The 21,201-nt window shown below is 40.1% G+C and overlaps 1 non-coding gene and 1 pseudogene across 1 annotated transcript; both read right to left on the bottom strand.

The window, feature by feature from the left end:
* Positions 1-13,438: 13,438 nt before the first annotated feature.
* LOC115852543 (thiamine transporter 2-like) overlaps positions 13,439-21,201 on the bottom strand; it is a 29,705-nt pseudogene continuing 21,942 nt past the window's right edge.
* On the bottom strand, positions 16,250-16,353 carry LOC115852926 (U6 spliceosomal RNA). The gene has a single exon (XR_004039314.1). It is a non-coding gene; the product is annotated as a U6 spliceosomal RNA (small nuclear RNA).

The raw sequence follows: 21,201 nt of genomic DNA, 5'->3' as shown, positions 1-21,201 counted from the left end.
TTGAATTTATCTTCATTAGTTAAAATTTTTTCTTTGTATATTTTAAAACGTCATTCATTAAAATTTTTATGTAGTATATTTGAACAAATGAAAATATGACCAAGATGTACTGGTCATACATTGTGGTGGTGAATGCTTTTCTCTTATGAAAAAGTGCCCTGTTTTGTAGTGTTTACTGACATTGTGGTTATAAATACTCTCACCATGGCTGATTTCACCTTCCAATCTGATATCATTAAATTTGGTGTTAGAAAGAGACACACACCAGTCTTTCTTTGCAGGCCAGCAAAGTGCACACAGCACTGATGTGTAATCCCACAACCCAGTTCATTAAATATACTGGTTATTTGGTGATTGTATCCAATATTTGAAGAACCTTTTGTTTTATGTTGTTAATCCAGAAAATATTTGAACACTAGTTTACTTCTAGAAGTGTACTGGGCACTGAAGTATTTAATCTGGAAAGACCCAAGTATTGTGAATTCTGTGCTAATGTAGAGGTTGCACATTCATGGCATATACTCTGAATTCTGTCTGCAGTTGGGTTTTGTTTGACCATCACAGTGTTTTAAAAACTCCAATTTTATATAGTTTGAAGGGTATTCACACTCTCAAGGTGGCCACTAGCCTACCACTCACAGTGTTCTGAGCCTCAAACGTTCAAACGTGTTTTAAGGCCTTTGAATTGGCAAATCCTGAGTAGACATAAAAGGGCTCTTCTTATGCCACCTCTTAGCTGTTCTAATTTTGGAGTCAGTCCTGTAGGATTTGAATTTATGATGATATTTTCTGGTGAAGACTCTTGCCAAAAATGTATTTTTCTTTCAAACTTGATAACCTCTATGTATTTTGCTTATTTTATGCCAATGGATAAAAACTCAATATATATTTACCTATATTTTTGAAATCTGTGCTTTTGTCCAACTCACAGGGCTGTAGAGTTTAATGAAAACAGTGCAGTGATTCAGGCTTTTGTAACAAGGAAAAGTGATCCTAGATAAAATTGGCGATTCAGATGTCCATTGATTAATTTTTTAATTACAGTTTAGGCAGTGAGAGTTAAAACTTAAACTGAATTCTCAACATTTCCCTCAATCTTGAGTGGAGGGACAGAGAAAGCAAACACCCCAAGGAGCCTTCTAATTTTGACTAAATGACCATTAAGTAAAAGGCAGCAGAGGATTGCGAATTGATGTTATACAGTGTTTCATAGAATGCTGTGGGTACAATCAGGTTTTTTAAAGACTTTAAAGGTTTTTTTATATGTTACCATAGAATAATACATGTTTATGATGTTTAAAAAGTATGCAGTATACAAAGTGAAAAAGTATGCCTCCTTCCTGGGACTTGATTCCCACATCCCAGAGAAATACAGTTTCTTGTGTTTTTATATAGTCTTTCAGAAATGTTAACATTTATTTTATATACCTCTTTCTCTAAATGCCTCTCACTGTCCTCCCTATTTTAAATGTATGGTTTTATAACTTGGTTCTCTTTGTTTAACTTGGTTATTTTTCCATGTATTTCGATGTTCTTGAAGTCCATGTTGGTCTAGCTTGGTTTTAAGACAGTATTTTTTGTAATTGGATTTTAGTTACTCTACTACCTATTGAAATTTAAAAGGCAAATAGTGAACTAGTTTTAGTTTTTCACACCCCTAATCTTATTTCCTGGTAGTAGTCACCATTATTTTTTCTATATCCGTCTCAGTTATTCTATCATTTTTGTTGTTTAAATTATTTTCATTAATCATCACCAGAACCCAGAAGAAAATTTACTTTCCTTAGAATCAGTAATTCCACCACCACTCCCACCACTCTTCCCTCCCCTCCCACCAGGGGGAAACTAATATTTATTTTAGTCTCACTTATTTAATGAGGAAAGATTCAAATTCTTACTTTTTTCTTCAGTAGTATGCTAATGGTTGTTTTTGTTTTTTTTTAACTGAACTTTAGGATTGGGACTCTGGAAAGTACTAAACCAGAGTCAAGTTTCCTGTGTTTCAGTCTTAAATTCTGCCGTTAACTGGCATTCAAGCAGGTAAGTTAGATGCCGGTTCCCCAGCTTTAAAGTGAGATCTCTTCCAAATGGTAAAACATGGTAGAACGTCAGTCGTTTGGTATACATGTTTAGAGAACAGTTAAGCTTTGGAGATTGGAATGAGACATTTCAGAATAACAGCTGTTCGGTTGAACATAAGAAACTTGTGTTTTTGTAGGTTGAAAGTACCAGGTATCAACAACATCATATAGTTTAATGTTATGGCCACTATTTGTTAATTACCAACTTAGTGAGGTGCACCTCATATAATTGATATCATTTAATGGCCACAACAACTTCCAGGCAGTATTTGTCACAAAATTGGCATTTAGGTGTCTACTTCGCCAAGATTATACAGCTGTTTAGTAAGTGGCAGGACTAGAAGTCTACCTGACTTTAAGATTCATCCTCTCATGTTGTATTCCCCCCTTGAAGCTCTTAGTTCCAGCAGTTTTAATAAGAAGAGTGTGAGTTTAAAAAAAAAAAAAAACTTTCACAAACATTTAATGGAACTCAAACTCAGCGTTCTTATCCCCAACGATCTAATTTTGTTTTTTTTTCTCTCCGTATTTGCTTTTTGCCCATGTGAAATTTTGCATTGTGATCATAGCTGGTTAATTTTTAATATTGTACTTTTCCCAGATAATTTTCTTCCAAATTGGAACTACATTTATTATTTTTCCTGATTGTAAAAATAATATATGCTCACTGTAAAGAATCTGAAAATACAGAAAATTATTTTTTAAAAAACTATAATCCTGTGCAGGTATATTGTAAGTACTTCTGGATTTTGTTCCATGTATAAGGGAATATAAAGACTTCTTCCAGAATGGAATTATGCTATGCTTACTACTTTGTAACATTTTCCTCAGTATATCATGGGTTTCTTTCAATTTCAAATGTAGGTCTGTATTCTCTTACAGTGATGTTTCATCCCTGTGATAAACATTTAGATTGTTTCCAATTTTTCAACATCAGAAATTTTACCTATACTTCTGCACACTTGGGGTTTGGCCTCGTGCTTCTTAGAAATGGAATTGCTGAGTGAAGAGTGTACATCTTAAGAACTTGGGTACGTCTCAGATACTTTCTGTATTGCTATGTAGTCTTCATGGTCATTTAACATTTTTCATAGTTTAATGTTAAGTGAGTACCTTGCTGTATATAACCTTTCATTTGTGTTATTTCTTGGAATAAATTCTGAAAAAAAAATCACACTGATGGCTTATAAGGATTAACATTTTATCCTCTCAACTAAATTACTGTTTAAAGGGATTATTTTAATATTTATAAATACAAAAAAGACATGTGGGCCATTCTTTCTTCAATCTCCAGTTGTCAGAGGGAATTCCTTTTAATGATTGCTAATTTAAGGCATATGAAATAATGCCTTTATTTATTGGTGGGGTTGATTTTACCATAGTTTACTAGTTGAATTTTCTCATTTATGAATTGTTCTAAAAGTTAACTTGGAACTATTAATTGGATCACCTAAATCTGTATTTTTATTTATTACATTGTATATTGTTATGAAATTACAGAGGCACAGTCAAGGACTTTTCTATTGTTAATAATGTCATTTAACTTTCAGGCTGAATAATGTCATCTGTAATGGAATTTCAAATCTAGAAATTTCCTCTTAGTTCCATAATTTTTTTCCCCTTTAAACTAGTTAGAGAAGGATGAATGTATTCAGATACTCTAGTTGAACTGATCATTATTCAGGCTCAGAAGCTCATCTTTTCTCCCTACCCTGTAGTTGCGACACATAGCAACCTAGAAATGGCTATTGGTGGGGGCCTGGGGGGGCAGGGTATTAGTTTCACTACGATGTGTCTGGATGTGGGTGTTTATTTTTATTTTGTGCTTGGAATTTGATGTGCTTCTTGAGTCTGGATCGCTCTTTTTACCAGTTCTGCAAGTTTCTTGACTGTTCTATCTTCAAATGTTATCTCTGCAGTATGCTCTTCTTAAAAACCTTTAAGGTTTTTAAGAGAATTTTTGATGAGGGAACTAAGTAAGATTTTGTGGAATCATAGAATTTCAAACATTTTAATGCTTATGGTTATAAATAACAATTCAGACTAAATTTCTATAAGGCTATCACCGAAGAATACTGTAAACTTATAGAATACAGTAGTTAACGATTTTAGAACCGTACAGTTCCTTTCAAGCCTTATTGTTCTTTTCATTTACTAAATATATTTGGGTAGCTCCCTCAGAAAAGAGAGGAATTACCAGGCTTTCCAGATAAGATGTCCAGTATCCTAAACTAGGAATTTTATTTTATTTTTATTTATTTATTTATTTATTTATTTATTTATTTATTTATTTATTTATTTATTTATTTATTTATTTATTTATTTTGTGGTATGCGGGCCTCTCACTGTTGTGGCCTCTCCCGTTGCGGAGCACAGGCTCCGGACTCGCAGACTCAGCGGCCATGGCTCACGGGCCTAGCCGCTCCGCAGCACGTGGGATCTTCCCAGACCGGGGCATGAACCCATGTCCCCTGCATCGGCAGGCGGACTCTCAACCACTGTGCCACCAGGGAAGCCCCTAAACTGGAAATTTTAGATTAGAGGACCTTGCAAATCCTAGTGCGCCATGCAGAGACTTCCAATATTTTCAGTTTCCCCTATTCAGAAATAATACCTTTTAAAATGCAGAACAATTTTGACTTTTTAAGTAACGTTTGAGAATTTCTCATGTGAAAGATTATACTGAATGCTGTACGTCATTGTCATAGTAGCTTCCATTTAGTCGGTGTTAATTTGGTGCCACTTTGCTAAATGTTTTGTAAACATTATTTCCTATAATCACAACCTTATATGACTTCTGTTTTACCAGACGAAACTAAGGCTAATATGGCGGTTTACTTGCTCAAGGAAAGTAGGTGGCAGAACTCTCCAAACAGATGTTCAGAACCTCTCCACCACAGTGCCCTGGAAGAACTGATCGTGTAGATAGGGGAAGGCTGATGTATGCAAACACGCAAGCCAAGGGCAGGGAAAAGGGCTCTGGAGAGTAGGGGGGATCTCAGTCTGGCCTAAGGCAGACATATAAAGGAGTAGCCACCTTGAAAGGATAGTAGAATGTAAGACTGAGGGCTAAGGCTGAGCAGAAGCTGAAGGAAGCAGGAAAGACAGGCGTTTATGTTGTGGGAACTCCGTATTGATGGAGAAGCTGCTATTTGCTGCACTTTGGACAGCTTTGTCCTCCCAGCATTTGAATAAAGGATGGGGTATGTGTGTGTAGGAGTACTTGTTGCAAACACTTCCAGGTTCCTAGGGCATGAAGAACATGGAAAGCAGTGTAAGAGTCAATAATAATAATTGTATTTAAAGTTAGTGTAAAATAGTATTAGTTTGGAATTCTGTAAATCAGGGGTCCCCAACCCCCAGGCTGTGGACCAGAACCGGGCCACACAGCAGGAGGTGAGTGGCAGTCAAGCAAGCGAAGCTTCACCTGCCACTCCCCACCGCTCCCCATCGCACACATTACCGCCTGAACCATCCCCAGCCACGTCCGTGGAAAAATTGTCTTCCACGAAACCCGTGTCTGGTGCCAAAAAGGTTGGGGACCACTGCTCTAAAGCATATATATTGCACCTATTGCATTAAAGATGATTATGGCCACTTGGTACTCAATGTGTGATCTGAGGACCTACAGCCTGGACGTTGCCTGGGAGCTTGTTAGCCATGTAAATTCCCATCCCAGGACAGTAATCAGAATCTGCATTTTATGCAAGTCTGTAGAGAATGGATAGTTGTGGCTCGCGGGCTCTACAGCACAGGCTCAGTAGTTGTGGCGCGCGGACTTGGTTGCTCTGCGGCGTGATCTTCGCAGACCAGGGCTCGAACCTGTGTCCGCTGTATTGGCAGGTGGATTCTTAACCACTGCGCCACCAAGAAAGTCCTGAATTGTATACTTTAAAAAGGAAAAGTGTATGTGAATGATATCACAATTAAGAATGCAAAAATAAAATAACTATGCCTGGGTAAGTCATTCAAATGTTTAATCTCCCCTAACTGGACTATGGGGACTTCCTCTGTATCCCTAGCACCAAACCAGTGCTAGCAAGTAGTAAGCACTCATTCATTCTTTTTTTTTTTTTTTGGAGCAATTCAACAAGTGAACTAAATACATATGTCATCCTAAATTGAATTCCTTTGACTCATTTCCCAGGGGCGATGAAATGGGTCCCTGTGACTCATTTCCGAATGATGATGTGGCTGGCGGTTCCACTGCTTCCCTTCCTGGAATGGCTTTTGCCATCAGCCACTTAGCAAATACTATCCACTTGCTCAAGTGATGTTATGAGCAGTCTGGTCGTAATTGATTGTTTCAGCACTTTATTGACGAGTATTCTCAGACTTCATATAAGATGCTCTGATAACATGGTTGAAGACACCAGGTGGGTTGTGTCTGTGATGAAAGAAGCTCACGACTTTTACCGGGTCACGTTTGGGTTGAGGTGGCATGGGACACGAAAGAGAAGCTACAAGCGGCAGTGAGAAAAGCAAGGGATGGACTAGCTAAGGTACAAAGGGAAAATCGTCCTGTCCTCGGCTTGGAAAGAACCTGATATCTGTGTTTCTTTGCTGCTTTTAATGTGATAGAGCACTGACACAGCTCAAATCAAGAAAGAATTTAGCTGGCCTCAAATATTTCCTGATAAATTGATTGTCCTTATCCAGAGAGAATGAACAGTGCTGGTAGTTACTGCTAAAATATATGGAGGCGTCTGGTCACCCCTGCCCCACCATTTGCCCAAGTTTATCCAGCAACCCACTGTTTCTGTGACCCTGCTGGTGTTGGCAGTGCAGTAACTGAGAACATGGGCTATAAAAACTCTCAAATCTGGATCGAAATTCCAGCTCCACACCTCAGAAAGCCTTGCACCTTTAGCAGCTTATTTAATTTCCCTGAACGTTAGTTTTTCCCTTTGTAAAATGTAGATCATGATATTGATCTGTCAGGATTATCATCGGAATTAAGTTAGATTGATGTATGTATGCTCTCCGTAAGTGGTGACTATTATTATACCTTCATTATTATCGTGGGTTTTGTTTTCAAGTTTTTACTTGTTCAGAGTCTAAATTTCTTTTAGGTCTGGTCTAACTTTTAAGAATAAAATTTGGGTCTATATGCTTATATTAAATTACAATTCTAGCATCATCTGCTTAACCTCATCATATAAGTAAATTTGACTGAAGTCATTTCACAATTACATAGTTGTATACATTAAGTTAAAAAAAATGAAACCATCAATCCAGATCAAATAAAAGTAACTTCTGCCCTCTTTAGATAAATCAGTAATTCCCTTTATGAACATATATCTAGAGAATAATTTTTAAAATGGATCATTCTGTATTATCATTAAACTCACAGAAGAATTAAGAGCTGGACGGGTCCTTGGGAGAGCCTGAGCCCAATGTTTACAAGGGAAGAAATGGCTGTTTAGGAAGTTTAGTGACTTATTGACAGGCAGACAGCTGCACTGCGATATGGACAAAACCAGATGGCTCTGCCTGCCGTGCCCACTCAACGCTTGTTCCAAGGCACCAATTCTTGTATTAAGAAAAAGACAAATAGTGATACTGGTCACTTGCCCTTAAGGCCTTACTTTATGTTATCCCTTCAATTACCTGTTTGAACTCCCCAATCAATGTACATCTTCCATCTATCACAGCCTCCTGACCCATCCTAGCCCATCAGTCTTAAAACACTCAGGTTCTTTTCTGACCTCAAGGTTAAAAGGCATCGTAGAGCCACCAGTGGTAATTATAGCCTCCCACCCTCTATTCCCAGAGTCTTATGAACAGTTACAGAGCTGGTGATTTCTGGGTAAAAATACTCAGCCCCATATTCTATGGTCTCGTTGAGAAGTGTTTGATGAAGATTTGGTCCTACCTGCTGGCTCCTGGTGGGTTAGTGATGTGTCCCAGACACCCCTTTTTTGTTCCTTTCAGTGGCTCTTAGTTTCTAATTTCTTTATTCTGTCCTGTGTCAGAATAGCTCAAAGGGAAAAGAATATCCGCGAATACTCTCCTTGAAAAATAGAAGTCATTTTGAAGATCTTGGGTCCCAGGGAAATAGGCATATCTCTTTGGTCTTGCCTTGGTTCTGCTGGTAAGTCTTTTTACCCCAGGATGAAGAGGCTGGTGATGGAACTGAGCGGCGGCTCTGCCCCTGGGGCTAGGTGGGGCTGGGTGAAGCTCCCTCTGCAAGTGTGGAGCTGGTGGGAAGCACCGGGGGTAAGTCTTCTCTTTGGAAGCCGAGTTTCTGGCCTGTTGAGACACTTAGATGGAGGGTGTTAAGAAGTATCCACATAGATTAGACATTTTAGGTTCCTCATTCCAAAGGTTTTCTTTTTATTGTCCAACTATGGGGCCTATATATATATATATATTTTTTTGGTAGCTCAGTTTTGCTTGACACTTTTTTGTAACAAGCAACAAAAACCACAAAAAAAAAACCTCTAGATGAATTGGGAGATCATCTTAATGTCTTTTTAAAAGGGCATTAGCATGATCTTACGTTAGCATGGGTTTAAAAAACCCACTTGGCTTTTAAGATGACTTTATTCTCTGAGTTTCCATCATCCGCTCTGGTGACCTCCCAGAAGCAAGGTCACTTGGACATCCCTTATGAGAATCACTGATTTAATTTTGAATGAAATTTGTTGTATGACTATTATGGGGCTTTCCTTTCCCTACTGTTTTAGATGAGGTACCTTTTTAAAAAGCATTTCAGTTTAAAATCTTTCTAGAAGATGCAATTGTGCTTTTGGTTTTCAGCTTTCCTCCTTTATTTTGTGAGTTTTCTGTGAAGAATGTCTTTGGCCAGAAGCTTAAGGACACGGCTGAATTGCGTACTTTAATGAGAAGGGAATTGTCAGGTCATCGGTGTCTGACCCTTATACCTCACGTGAGACACTGTTCAATACCCATCCTCGCTGGCCTTGTAAATGGCTTTAAATGGATTCCTGGGGTCGTGACCACCTGGTGTCATCCCCTGGAAAGAGGATGGTCCTTCATTCATCAAATATTAATTGATGCCTCATGCTGTGAAAAGACCTGGGAATTCAAAATCAAAACATGTGGCTCCTGCTCTCTAGAACTGCAAGGTCTTGTAAACAAGCACGTGCGTGATTGTGTTGATGTACCAGTGAGATCATGTAAAAGGCAGCTGCTTGCACAGGTAAGGGAGTAATTGACTCTGAAGGATGGGGAGGAAGCCAGCTGGTCAGAGTCAGCCTCCAGAGCTCCCCTTCTTTCTCTGAGTGGGTGTTGACTGAGGGTGTGCCTGGCACTGTGGTGGGCACCAGGCACACAACACTGATAGGCAGGTAGGACTCAACTCTCAAGGAGGGAGAGAGAAAAACAATAAGGGCCAACGGAGAAGCAAAATTCTGGTGTTTACAAACACCATACCCTAAGGGCTACTTCAGAGTGAGTGATCAGAAAAGATCACTCTACAGAGGTGAGGTTTAATTTTCTACCTGAAAGTTAAGCAGGAATCAATTGTGCAAAGATTTGGAAAACTTTATTCCAGGCATAGAAAGCAGCAAGGGCAAAAGTGTGCAAGTTGGAACATGCTTTATGTATTTGAGAATGGAAAGAAGGCAAGTGTGGCTGGTGGGTGGGGCTGATGAAGGGAAGGGGAGGGGTCAATCATGTAGAGCCTTGTGGGCTGGGGTAAGGGATTAAGACAAACCCAGAGCATGAAGGGAAGCCATTGGTGGGTTGTCAGCTCGGGCATGATGTGGTCCAAACTCTAGCTGCTGTGTGGAAAAGGGAATTTATCGGGGATAAGGGTGAAGCGTGGAGAGTAATTTGGAGATTACACCTGTAGTTCAGAAAAGAGACAGTGGCTAGTGGCGGGGTTGATGGTACTGGAGAAAGAATTGGATGTTGTTGAAAGAGGAATTCACCCAGTGTACATGGTGAAGGTAGGACAATCCAGACACAGGAGGAAGTGGGGGAGGAGCATAGTCTTCACAGGCTAGACTGAGAATGAGCAAACGGAGTTGCCAGAGAGGAGCTGGAAAGGAGGGCTTTAGGGATCTCAGTCAGCCTAGGTGCCATCTTGATCTAGATGTGTTCTTTGCAGCTTAATTTTTTTTAAGCTTTTTATTTGGTGATAGTTGTAGATTCACATGTACTTGAAAGAAAGAATGCAGAGAGGTCCTGCACACCCTTCACTCAGTTTCCCCCAATAGTAACATCCTGCATAACTGTAGTAGAGAATCACAGCTGAGAAACTGACATTACATTGTGTTTGGATTTCACCAGTTTTACAGGCACTCATTTGCATGTACTTACCTCTATGCAATTTTATTGCACGTGTAGACGTGTGTGACCAGTGCAGTGAAGACACAACTGTTCTGTCACCAGGACCCCTCCCATTACCCTTTTCCAGTCACATTCACTCCCTTCCCTCTCTTCCTCTCTAACCCCTAGTAACCACTAACCTGTTCTCCATCTCAGTACTTTTGTTATGGCAAGAATGTTATACACATGGAATTATACACTATGTATCCTGTTGAGCTGGGCTTTTCCCTCAGCATCATTCCATCGAGGTCATCCACGTTTTGCATGGAGCAGTAGTTCGTTCCTTTTTTATGACTGAGTGGTATTCCGGGGATGGATATACCATAGCTTGTTTAACTCTTCACCTATTGAAAGACTTCTGAGCTGTTTCCAGTTTGGGGCTATTATGGATAAAGCTGCCATAAGCATTTATGTATAGGTTTTTTGTGAACATTAAGTTTTCATTTCTCTGGGATAAATGTCTGAGAGTACAATTGCTAAATTGTATCGTAAACACATTTGGTTTTGTAAGAAATTGCCATATACTTTTCCAGAACGCCTATACCATATTTTATTCTTGCTCACAGTGTATGAGTGACTCAGTTTCTCTGCATCCTTGCTAGCTTTTGGGTTGTCACTATTTTGGTCATTCTGGTAGGTATATAGTGATATCTCATTGTGGTTTTAATTTGCATTCTTTAATGGCTAATGATGTAGAACACCTTTCCATGTGCTCATTTGCCATCGGTATATCCTCTTCAGTGAATTGTCTGTTCACGTCTTGTGCCCATTTTCTAATTGGTTGCTTGCTTTCTAACTGTGGAGTTTTGAGAGTTATTCATGTATTCTAGATATAAGTCCTTTGTGGGATATGTGGTTTATAAATATTTTCTCCAAGTCTATAGTTGTCTTCTCATCCTCTCAACAAGGTCTTTAACAGAGCAAACATTTTTAATTTTGATGCAGTCCAATTTGTCAATTTTTTATTTTACTGTTCGTATTTTTGTTGTCAAATCTAAGAACTCTTCATCTAGCCTTAGTTTCCAAAGATCATCTTCTCTATTATAAAAAAAAACTTCCCTGGAAAAATGAAATAGAAATAGTTAACTAGATGCGTATTATAATGAGATGGTTCTCTAAATCTAAATGGAAAAAAGCTTCTTCTCCTATACTGATACAGTCCAAAGGTCTCAAATTCAAGCATGCATCAGAAACACCTGGAGGACTTGTTAGAACACAGATTACTGGCTTCACCTCCAGACTCTCTGAGAATTTACATTTCTAACAAGTTCCCAGGTTATGCCAATGATGCTGGCTCCAGGGGCTACACTTTGAGATAGACTAATATATTCTAACTCTACTGAAGGTTAAAAATTTGAGGTTGTTGCTTATTGGGGAAAAAAAAAAGACTGAAGACTGCCCTCAGGTCTATAAAGAGTTCTGATGAGCAGACTCTCATCTAAGTCTACAGTGGACCAGGGGAAACATGAAAGCAGGGAAGGTTTCAGTTGTACAGCTGGAAGATGTGAAGTACCAGGGTGAGGGTGCATTGGGATAGGCCAACAGTGGAGGACACGGATTTTTTATACCTGGAGTCTTTCTAAAGAAAATAGGCCAGAGGCCATCCTTTGCTCTGAATTGTTGAGAAAGTCTCTTGTTTAAAGGCAAATGATTAAGTTTCTAAAAATGTAGGAGATGGCACAAGTCAGTGTAGATGAATTCTTCCCAGTTTCTAAAACTACTAAGTATAGTAATTGGATCCTTCAATTTTGTAGACGTTTTCTCTCTATGTTAGACTTGCATTCACTTAGTTACACACAAGGAGAATTTTCCTGGGTCCTGACAGTCAGGTACGCATGGTATATTCCTGGCATTGCTTGGCTAAGAGTCATTGTAATCCTTATCCCCATATCACACAGAAATTTCAAAAATCTTCTTCCTCTTGCACATTAATGTGCATAAAATGAGTGGGAGGGGCCTTGATCAACATCTTAGATCTGTCTTGCTCATATATTTGTTCTTCTCATAAGAATGGGGCAGAGAATCACTCTCAGAAACTGGCAAATGCAGAATTAAAATATTTTCACCATTTCTAAGAGTAGTACCAGAGTAAAAAAGAAATTAGGACCTAAATCTTCAGGTGCAGGCCTAACCTTGGGTCAGTGAACTTTGGTAGCACCTACATACACCTGTTCCCAATCCATCGCAACACATCCTGGCACCGAGCCATTGCTATGTAGGAGCCAGAGGCCATCCATGGTCATGGCCTCTTACAAAAATCACTCTCTGTGATAAGCGTTTTGTGTCAGAGGCCATATACTTCCAACTGAGGTTTGAAAAGAAAAGATTTAAGGCAGATTTGGAAATGTATTACATTTGTCTTAAGAATATCCTTTTCAGGGATGGGGTAGGCTGATTTGGGGTGAAACGCCAGCTGTTATTCTGGAGTGGCAACAACTCAAGCTGGGTTCGTGTTCTTTCAAACCAAGGTGAGATGTAGGAATTTTTGGAAAGAATAATAACATTCCCATTGACTTCAAAGAAATGAGTGTCACAATGAGATAAGGAGACAGAATGTGGGTAAATCAGGCTGCTCTGAGACCTGCTTGTGATTGTTCCATAACGCATCAGTGCAACTGATGATCGTAAAAGAAAAGAATCTTACAACTGGGGAAATCCTTCCCAGCAAGGGTTTCTTTATTTAGCTTTCCTGAATTTAGAGACCACAGAAGGTCTTTTCGTAGCAAGACAATTAATAAAAGTAGGAAAAAAAAAAAGGTCTTTAGCCATCAATGTATGGTGCATTATTCTATTTAAGATTTCATTTTTAGCAGTACAGCACTGCTGGGCAGAATACAGAAGAAATGGCATGTAATGTACGGGCACAGTGAAAACAAGTGCGGGTATTGAAGTTGTGTAAAAGAATTTCAGAAAAGCAAAAAAGTAACTATGATTTGATTTTCAAGTTTGTTCAATATGTGAATTGTCTACAGCAGCTGGGCTGTCTTGTTTGCACAGTTCTTATTGTTCACCTCAATAGCAGGGTCTTTTGAAATTATCAATTTGTGATGTGGCAGAGATTACAACCCTTGAGTGCACAGGAGTGACTTCCAGGTCACGGAAGGAGAGACGGGGAGGGCTGGAGGAAAGACTTGCCAACAGACAAACCCAATCCCTGCAAACGCCGCCAGCACCTGAGCTGGCCCACCCGGCAGCAGCGTTGCTTCTGGCAGCAGCTCTGGTGCTGGCAGCAGCCCTTCCACAGCCGCAGCCACACGGGCTGCAGCTCCAGGTGCTGCGATGGCGGCAGACCGCGGGGACGCTGCAGCAGCCCCCAGGGCCGCCGTAGCAGCAGGGGCAGCAGCTGGGGCAGCAGCCGACCCGGGAGCATCTGCACGGGGCGCAGCTGCCGCCAACCCAGCCGAGGCAGCCACCACAGCCACAGCTGCCCACGGTGTCAAGTAGGGAGGACGCAAGAGAGATGAGGAAGGAGATGCAGGAGGGGAGGGAGGTCTGATGCCACCTTCTGCTGGGGGAGACCCTTATATACCGACTCTGGGGACAGGAGAGGGAAGACACATGACCATTTCCCTGTTGCTATTTGGCTTGATTTACATGGAAGAATCCATCATCTCTTATTACTTCCCTTTTAGATATCTTTGTCTTCATCACATTTTCAGTTTTGATAATTTTTTCATAAAACTATATTCCAATGCAATTTGAAAAGGCCTAAAAGTTTTAGGGAAGCATGCTGGGAACCAGGCTGTCAACAGGAATGGGCAGACTTCTCTATCATCCCTCACTGCCCAGGGAACATTACTCTGTGTGTGGGTTGTCAGGGGGTCTGCAGACCATACCCATCATTGGACAGCCCCTAGGCCAGGTGGTCTGTGACCTTCCAAGGGGGTCAGTACAGTGAAGTTTAAGGTATAATCTTTGACCTCTAAGAGTTTGCAATAAAGTGACGTTGGGAGATGGGGATGTGAAAATGGCAACAGAGTCAAAGTCCACCGCCAAGGCCAGAGGCCATGATTATGCTTTGTGACCAGTAGGAACTGCTGAGGCTAGAAGCTTTTATTCTTTACCTCTTCATCTGAAGCATACCATTGTGATTTGTCTTCTCACACCCAGGCTGTAATGATTATTTTAAAAACAGAAATACATCGTCTGACGAGTCTGAATTTTGATGATGTAGTTCTTGGTATGTTTAGCTTTGGATGAGGAACTAATTTTGTCTTTGATGATACGACATCAGTTGATGTCTGAGAGAAACACTATGCTAAGTAGCCTGACTTAGGTGATTCTGAGAGCAGGGCAGAGGCCAGAGATGCAGGGGAAGTTGGGAAAAAAAGAACTCTGGCTATGAGGTAAAGCATGTAGTTGTGGATCCTGGTGAGATTTGAGGGTTGGTGACCAACATGGAAGCTGTAAAAATATAAGGTAGGAAAAATGGAAGTGCAAGTGGGCTATTCATCACACAGGCTGGTGTAGGAGCATCTCTAGCCATCACTGAGACTTCAGAGACCTTGGTGGGGATGTTTGGTGGCTGACTTTACCCCAAGCTTCATTTGCAACAGGCTTGCTGTTCAGAACCCATTTTGCCAATCTGGTAAGATTGTTCTTCAGGAATTTGAGTGAGAGGAAATGCGGTGTCGTCCCCAGGGCTGATTGTGGTGTTGTCAGTGATCCTAAACCATCTCTGTGGTACGTGGACCAAGAGCATTTCAGCTGCTCAGGGGAGAGCAGCACAGTGGAGCAGAGATTCTTTGTGTATGAAGTTTTCAATTTTTTCAGTACACTGCAACATTCAATAAAAGATATTGAAACATTTTAAAACACATTAGATTGCCACAAACTCTCCCAATGCCTCTGTCTTCTCAGCTATCTTTAGCAAAAGTAATAAGTGAAATGAAGGCCTGATGAAAGGAAGCCAAGGGGAAAGGGGGTTTTCAATGCATTTTTTCCAGGAGGAAGACTTTTCCCCCACTCTTTCAATTTAATTAAAAGCAACAGGGTAACCGCTTCTTTTCTTTTTCCTTACCTTTCTATTCTCTTCTTTCCCTCTCCTCTTCTTTCCCTTCCTTTTCCTTTCCTTTTTTCTTTTTCTGGTTCTTCTCTACAACTTTCTCCAATTGTGGAGATTTTGCTGTTTTATAAGGAGTAGAGATCGTAGGCTGAGATTTTGGATAGCAGTGGTTCAGTATTTTCACATTGATGCAACCTCTATGTTCAAAAAGCAAAAAAAGATCTAGTATGGATAACATAAAATAAGTTAATAGTATAGCTGGACTCAAAATCAAGATAAATATCCCCATGGAGAAGACACAGAATGAGAATGCAGAACGCAAGGCTGTAGCCGTGGCCTTGTCGGGTTCTGGGCCTGAAAATGGGCTATTAAGAGACTGGGGATATGATAGCAGAGACTAGATATCCCACATGAGATGGGAGATCAGAGCCACGCTCACTTTCAAGGTTAGGTGCCAGGGTGGGTCCTCTTGGGTCTTGAAAAATATCTACTGCTCCTTGCTGCCTGGGGCTGTGGCTTCTAAATTATTGTCCACCAGAGAGACTGGAGCATGGACACAGTCCTGAGATGGCAAATCTTTTCCTCCTGCTTCTCCTCTTCTTCTTCCTCTCCCCTCCCCTTCCCCCTCTTATTCTTTTTTTTTTTTTTTTTTTTTTTTTTTTGCGGTACGCGGGCCTCTCACTGTTGTGGCCTCTCCCGTTGCGGAGCACAGGCTCCGGACGCGCAGGCTCAGCGGCCATGGCTCATGGGCCCAGCCGCTCCGCGGCATGTGGGATCTTCCCGGACCGGGGCATGAACCCGTGTCCCCTGCATTGGCAGGCGGACTCCCAACCACTGCGCCACCAGGGAAGCCCCTCTTATTCTTTTAAATATGAAATGTTCCATGACTTTGCATGTCATCCTTGCACAGGGGCCATGCTAATCATCTCTGTATCATTCCAGTTTTAGTGTATATGCCGCATTTGAGACCACAGATTGACTTAAATCATCTGTGGTTTGAGGATAATCTATGATATCCCATGACTGCTATGGGAAAGGTCCTGGGGGTGGGGCAGGAAAGATAACTACAAAACTTCCAGACAGGAAGAAGCAAGGTGTGGGGAGTTGGGGTGAGAAGAGAAAGAAATGAAAACAAAACCACAACACCTCTCACTTTAAGTAAGTCTGCAAACAAGTTTCAAACACTCTTTGTAGTAGGAGCCTCTAAGATGGCACCCAATGATCCTTGCCTCCAGGTGTTGACACACTTGTGAAATCACCTTCTCTTGAGTATTGGTTGGATCTAATGGCTAATGACCACAATGCCACACAAATCGTAGGATGTCACTTCCTTGATTAGGTCATAAAGTTTGTAACTTCCATCTTCAAGCTGACTCTTGATTTCTTGTCTTGTACACTTTGATGAAGCAAGCTGCCATGTTGCAGAGACCCACATGGCACGGAATTGAGGATGGTCTTCAGTCAACAGCCAGCAAAGGATTGAAGACCTCGGCTCAATGGCCCACAAAGAACTGAATTATGCCAACAGTCACATGAACTTGAAATGGATCCTGACCCAGACAAGCCATGAGGGGACCACAGCCCAGTCAATACCTTGACTGCAGCCTGTAAGAGACTCTGAAGCAGAGCACCCAGTTAAGCTGTACCCAGATTCCTGACTCAGAAACTGTGAGATAATCAACGTGTGCTTTTTAAGTCATAAAGTGTTGTAGTAATTTGTTATGCAGTAATAAATAACTAATGCACATTTGGAAACATCTAATGCTGAGAAAGAACAATGAAATAAAACTTAGGACATGAATTCATTTCAGATGAAATTGACTTTATAGAACTGGCAATGTCTTTTTTTTTTAAACATCTTTATTGGAGTATAATTGCTTTACAGTAGTGTGTTAGTTTCTGCTTTATAACAAAGTGAATCAGTTATACATATACATATGTTCCCATATCTCTTCCCTCTTGCATCTCCCTCCCACCCTCCCTTATCCCACCCCTCTAGGTGGACACAAAGCACCGAGCTGATCTCCCTGTGCTATGCGGCTGCTTCCCACTAGCTATCTGTTTTACATTTGGTAGTGTATGTATGTCCATGCTACTCTCTCACTTCGTCCCAGCTTACCCTTCCCCCTCCCCGTGTCCTCAAGCCCATTCTCTAGTACGTCTTCATGACCATTTTTTTTTAAATTCCATATATATGTGTTAACATACAGTATTTGTTTTCCTCTTTCTGACTTACTTCACTCTGTATGACAGACTCTAGGTCCATCCACCTCACTACAAATAACTCAATTTTATTTCTTTTTATGGCTGAGTAATATCCCATTGTATATATGTGCCACATCTTCTTTATCCATTCATCTGTCAATGGACACTTAGGTTGCTTCCATGTCCTGGCTATTGTAAATAGAGCTGCAATGAACATTGGGGTACATGACTCTATTTAAATTATGGTTTTCTCAGGGTATATGCCCAGTAGTGGGATTGCTGGGTTGTATGGTAATTCTATTGGTAGTTTTTTAAGGAAACTCCATACTGTTCTCCATAGTGGCTGTATCAATTTACATTCCCACCAACAGTGCAAGAGGGTTCCCTTTTGTCCACACCCTCTCCAGCATTTATTGTTTGTAGATTTTTTGCTGATGGCCATTCTGACTGGTGTGAGGTGATACCTCATTGTAGTTTTGCTTTGTATTTCTCTAATGATTAGTGATGTTGAGCGTCCTTTCATGTGTTTGTTGGCAACCTGTATATCTTTGGAGAAATGTCTATGTAGGTCTTCTGCCCATTTTTGGATTGGGTTGTTTGTTTTCTTGATATTGAGTTGCATGAGCTGCTTGTAAATTTTGGAGATTAATCCTTTGTGAGTTGCTTCATTGGCAAATACTTTCTCCCATTCTGAGGGTTGTCTTTTCATCTTGTGTATGGTTTCCTTTGCTGTGCAAAAGCTTTTAAGTTTCATTAGGTCCCATTTGTTTATTTTTGTTTTTGTTTCCATTTCTCTAGGAGGTGGGTCAAAAAGGATCTTGCTGTGATTTACGTCATAGAGTGTTTTGCCTGTGTTTTCCTCTAAGAGTTTTATAGTGTCTGGCCTTACATTTAGGTCTTTAATCCATTTTGAGTTTATTTTTGTGTATGGTGTTAGGGAGTGTTCTAATTTCATTCTTTTCCATGTAGCTGTCCAGTTTTCCCAGCACCACTTATTGAAGAGGCTGTCTTTTCTCCACTGTATATTCTTGCCTCCTTTATCAAAGATAAGGTGACCATATGTGTGTGGGTTTATCTCTGGGCTTTCTATCCTGTTCCATTGATCTATATTTCTGTTTTTGTGCCAGTACCATACTGTCTTGATTACTGGAACTTTGTAGTATAGTCTGAAGTCGGGGAGGCTGATTCCTCCAGCTCCGTTTTTCTTTCTCAAGATTGCTTTGGCTATTCAGGGTCTTTTGTGTTTCCGTACAAATTGGGAAATTTCTTGTTCTAGTTCTGTGAAAAATGCCATTGGTAGTTTGATAGGGATTGCATTGAATCTGTAGATTGCTTTGGGTAGTAGAGTCATTTTCACAATGTTGATTCTTCCAATCCAAGAACATGGTATATCTCTCCATCTATTTGTATTATCTTTAATTTCTTTCATCAGTGTCTTATAATTTTCTGAATACAAGTCTTTTGTCTCCTTAGGTAGGTTTATTCCTAGGTATTTTATTCTTTTTGTTGCATTGGTAAATGGGAGTGTTTTCTTAGTTTCACTTTCAGATTTTTCATCATTAGTGTATAGCACTGCAAGAGATTTCTGTGCATTAATTTTGTATCCTGCTAATTTACCAAATTCATTGATTAGCTCTAGTAGTTTTCTGGTAGCATCTTTAGAATTCTCTATTTATAGTATCATGTCATCTGCAAACAGTGACAGCTTTACTTCTTCTTGACAATGTCTTTTAAATAATATTTTTTTTGGATTTTCAAGGCGATAAATAAAGGGATGACTTCCATAAAAAAAGAATAAGAATTTAGGAGGCAAATACAGGTAGAAATGAAATAAGAATAGGTTGATATCAAAACAACCAATCTGAAATCTTGGGAATAAAAATATGCAAGTTGAAATAAAAACTCAAGCAACAAAATAAATGTGGGCACCATCAAAGAGAGAATTTGTGAATTGTAAAATTGATATGAGGTGTTTACTCAGCACACAGCAGGGAGAGATCAAGGCCTATAGTAGAGAATAAAGTCATTTGTCTCAACATTCTATCTAATCTGGGAAGAAACATTTTGAAAACTTTCCCAGTGGAGCTGCCTCCTATGCCCAAGCATTTCTTCCCACTACCCCTAAACTCATTCGCCTTGGACTTAAATTAAAGACACCTGGGTGGATTAAATTTCAGGCATCTTTTATCCTTGGGTGGATTAGTTTCCAGGCAGCTTTTACTCTACTAAAAACATCAGACTCTAAATTATCACAAAGCAAATGTCAGTGTTTTCCATTACAACGTTGAGTGAATATTGAGTTGCTTAAAATTAATTTGAACACCTCTGCTTAGACAGATCAAGTAAGAATTTAGTAGATTGTGCATCTGTTTCTTTTCTGGGGATGCTAACTAGCCAACACCACAGGTCTCTGTGAGTTAGGCTATTCTGATCACTGTTTTGGCTCCATTGTGGTAACCGTACCATCTTGTCTTTGGCAATTAAGTGACAGCACTTGGCCTCTGCTACCCCAGGACCCCATTATCTCCATTGCATTTAAGTATCTCATTTCAATGGTATCAGCTCCTACTGTAATTTCTGACCTGCAGAGAAAAGCAACCACAGAGTTCTTCAAGAATGCTGAGCTCCCCTCACAAATGCATTTCTCACAATCATGGTAGCATTTTTTAGCAATAGTGTATTTTTTATCTAAGATTTGTACATTATTTTTAAAGACAATGCTATTGCACATTTAATAGACTACAGTATAACTTCTTTTAAACATCTTTATTGGAGTATAATTGCTTTACAATGGTGTAATAAGAAAGTGAATCAGCTGTATAAGAAAGTGAATCAGCTATACATATACATATATCCCCATATCCCCTCCCTTTTGTGTCTCCCTCCCTCCCACCCTCCCTGTCCCACCCCTCTAGGTGGTCACAAAGCACAGAGCTGATCTCCCTGTGCTATGTGGCTGCTTCCCACTAGCTAGCTATTTTATATTTGGTAGTGTATATATGTCCATGCCACTCTCTCACTTTTTCCCAGCTTACCCTTCCCCCTCCTGGTGTCCTCAAGTCCATTCTCTACGTCTGCATCTTTATTCCTGTCCTGCCCCTAGCTTCATCAGAACCTTTTTTTTTTTTAGATTCCATATATATGTGTTAGCATACAGCATTTGTTTTTCACTTTCTGACTTACTTCACTCTGTATGACAGACTCTGGGTCCATCTACTTCACTACAGATAACTCAATTTCGTTTCTTTTTATGGCTGAGTAATATTCCATTGTATATATGTGCCACATCTTCTTTATCCATTCATCTGTCGATGGACACTTAGGTTGTTTCTATGTCCTGGCTATTGTAAATAGCGCTGCAATGAACATTGTGGTACATGACTCTTTTTGAATTATGGTTTTCTCAGGGTATATGCCCAGTAGTGGGATTGCTGGGTAATGTGGTAATTCTATTTTTAGTTTTTTAAGGAACTTCCATACTCTTCCTCATAGTGGCTGTATCAGTTTACATTGCCATCAACAGTGCAATACAGTATAACGTTTATATGCACTGGTAAACAAAAAATTCATGTGACTCACTTCATTTTGATATTCACCTTACTGAAGCGGTTT

This window comes from Globicephala melas, chromosome 7 (genome assembly GCF_963455315.2).
Source record: "Globicephala melas chromosome 7, mGloMel1.2, whole genome shotgun sequence".
In the NCBI taxonomy this organism is placed as follows: domain Eukaryota; kingdom Metazoa; phylum Chordata; class Mammalia; order Artiodactyla; family Delphinidae; genus Globicephala; species Globicephala melas.
The sequence above is the reverse complement of the archived record's forward strand: the minus strand, read 5'-3'. Positions and strand labels throughout refer to the sequence as shown.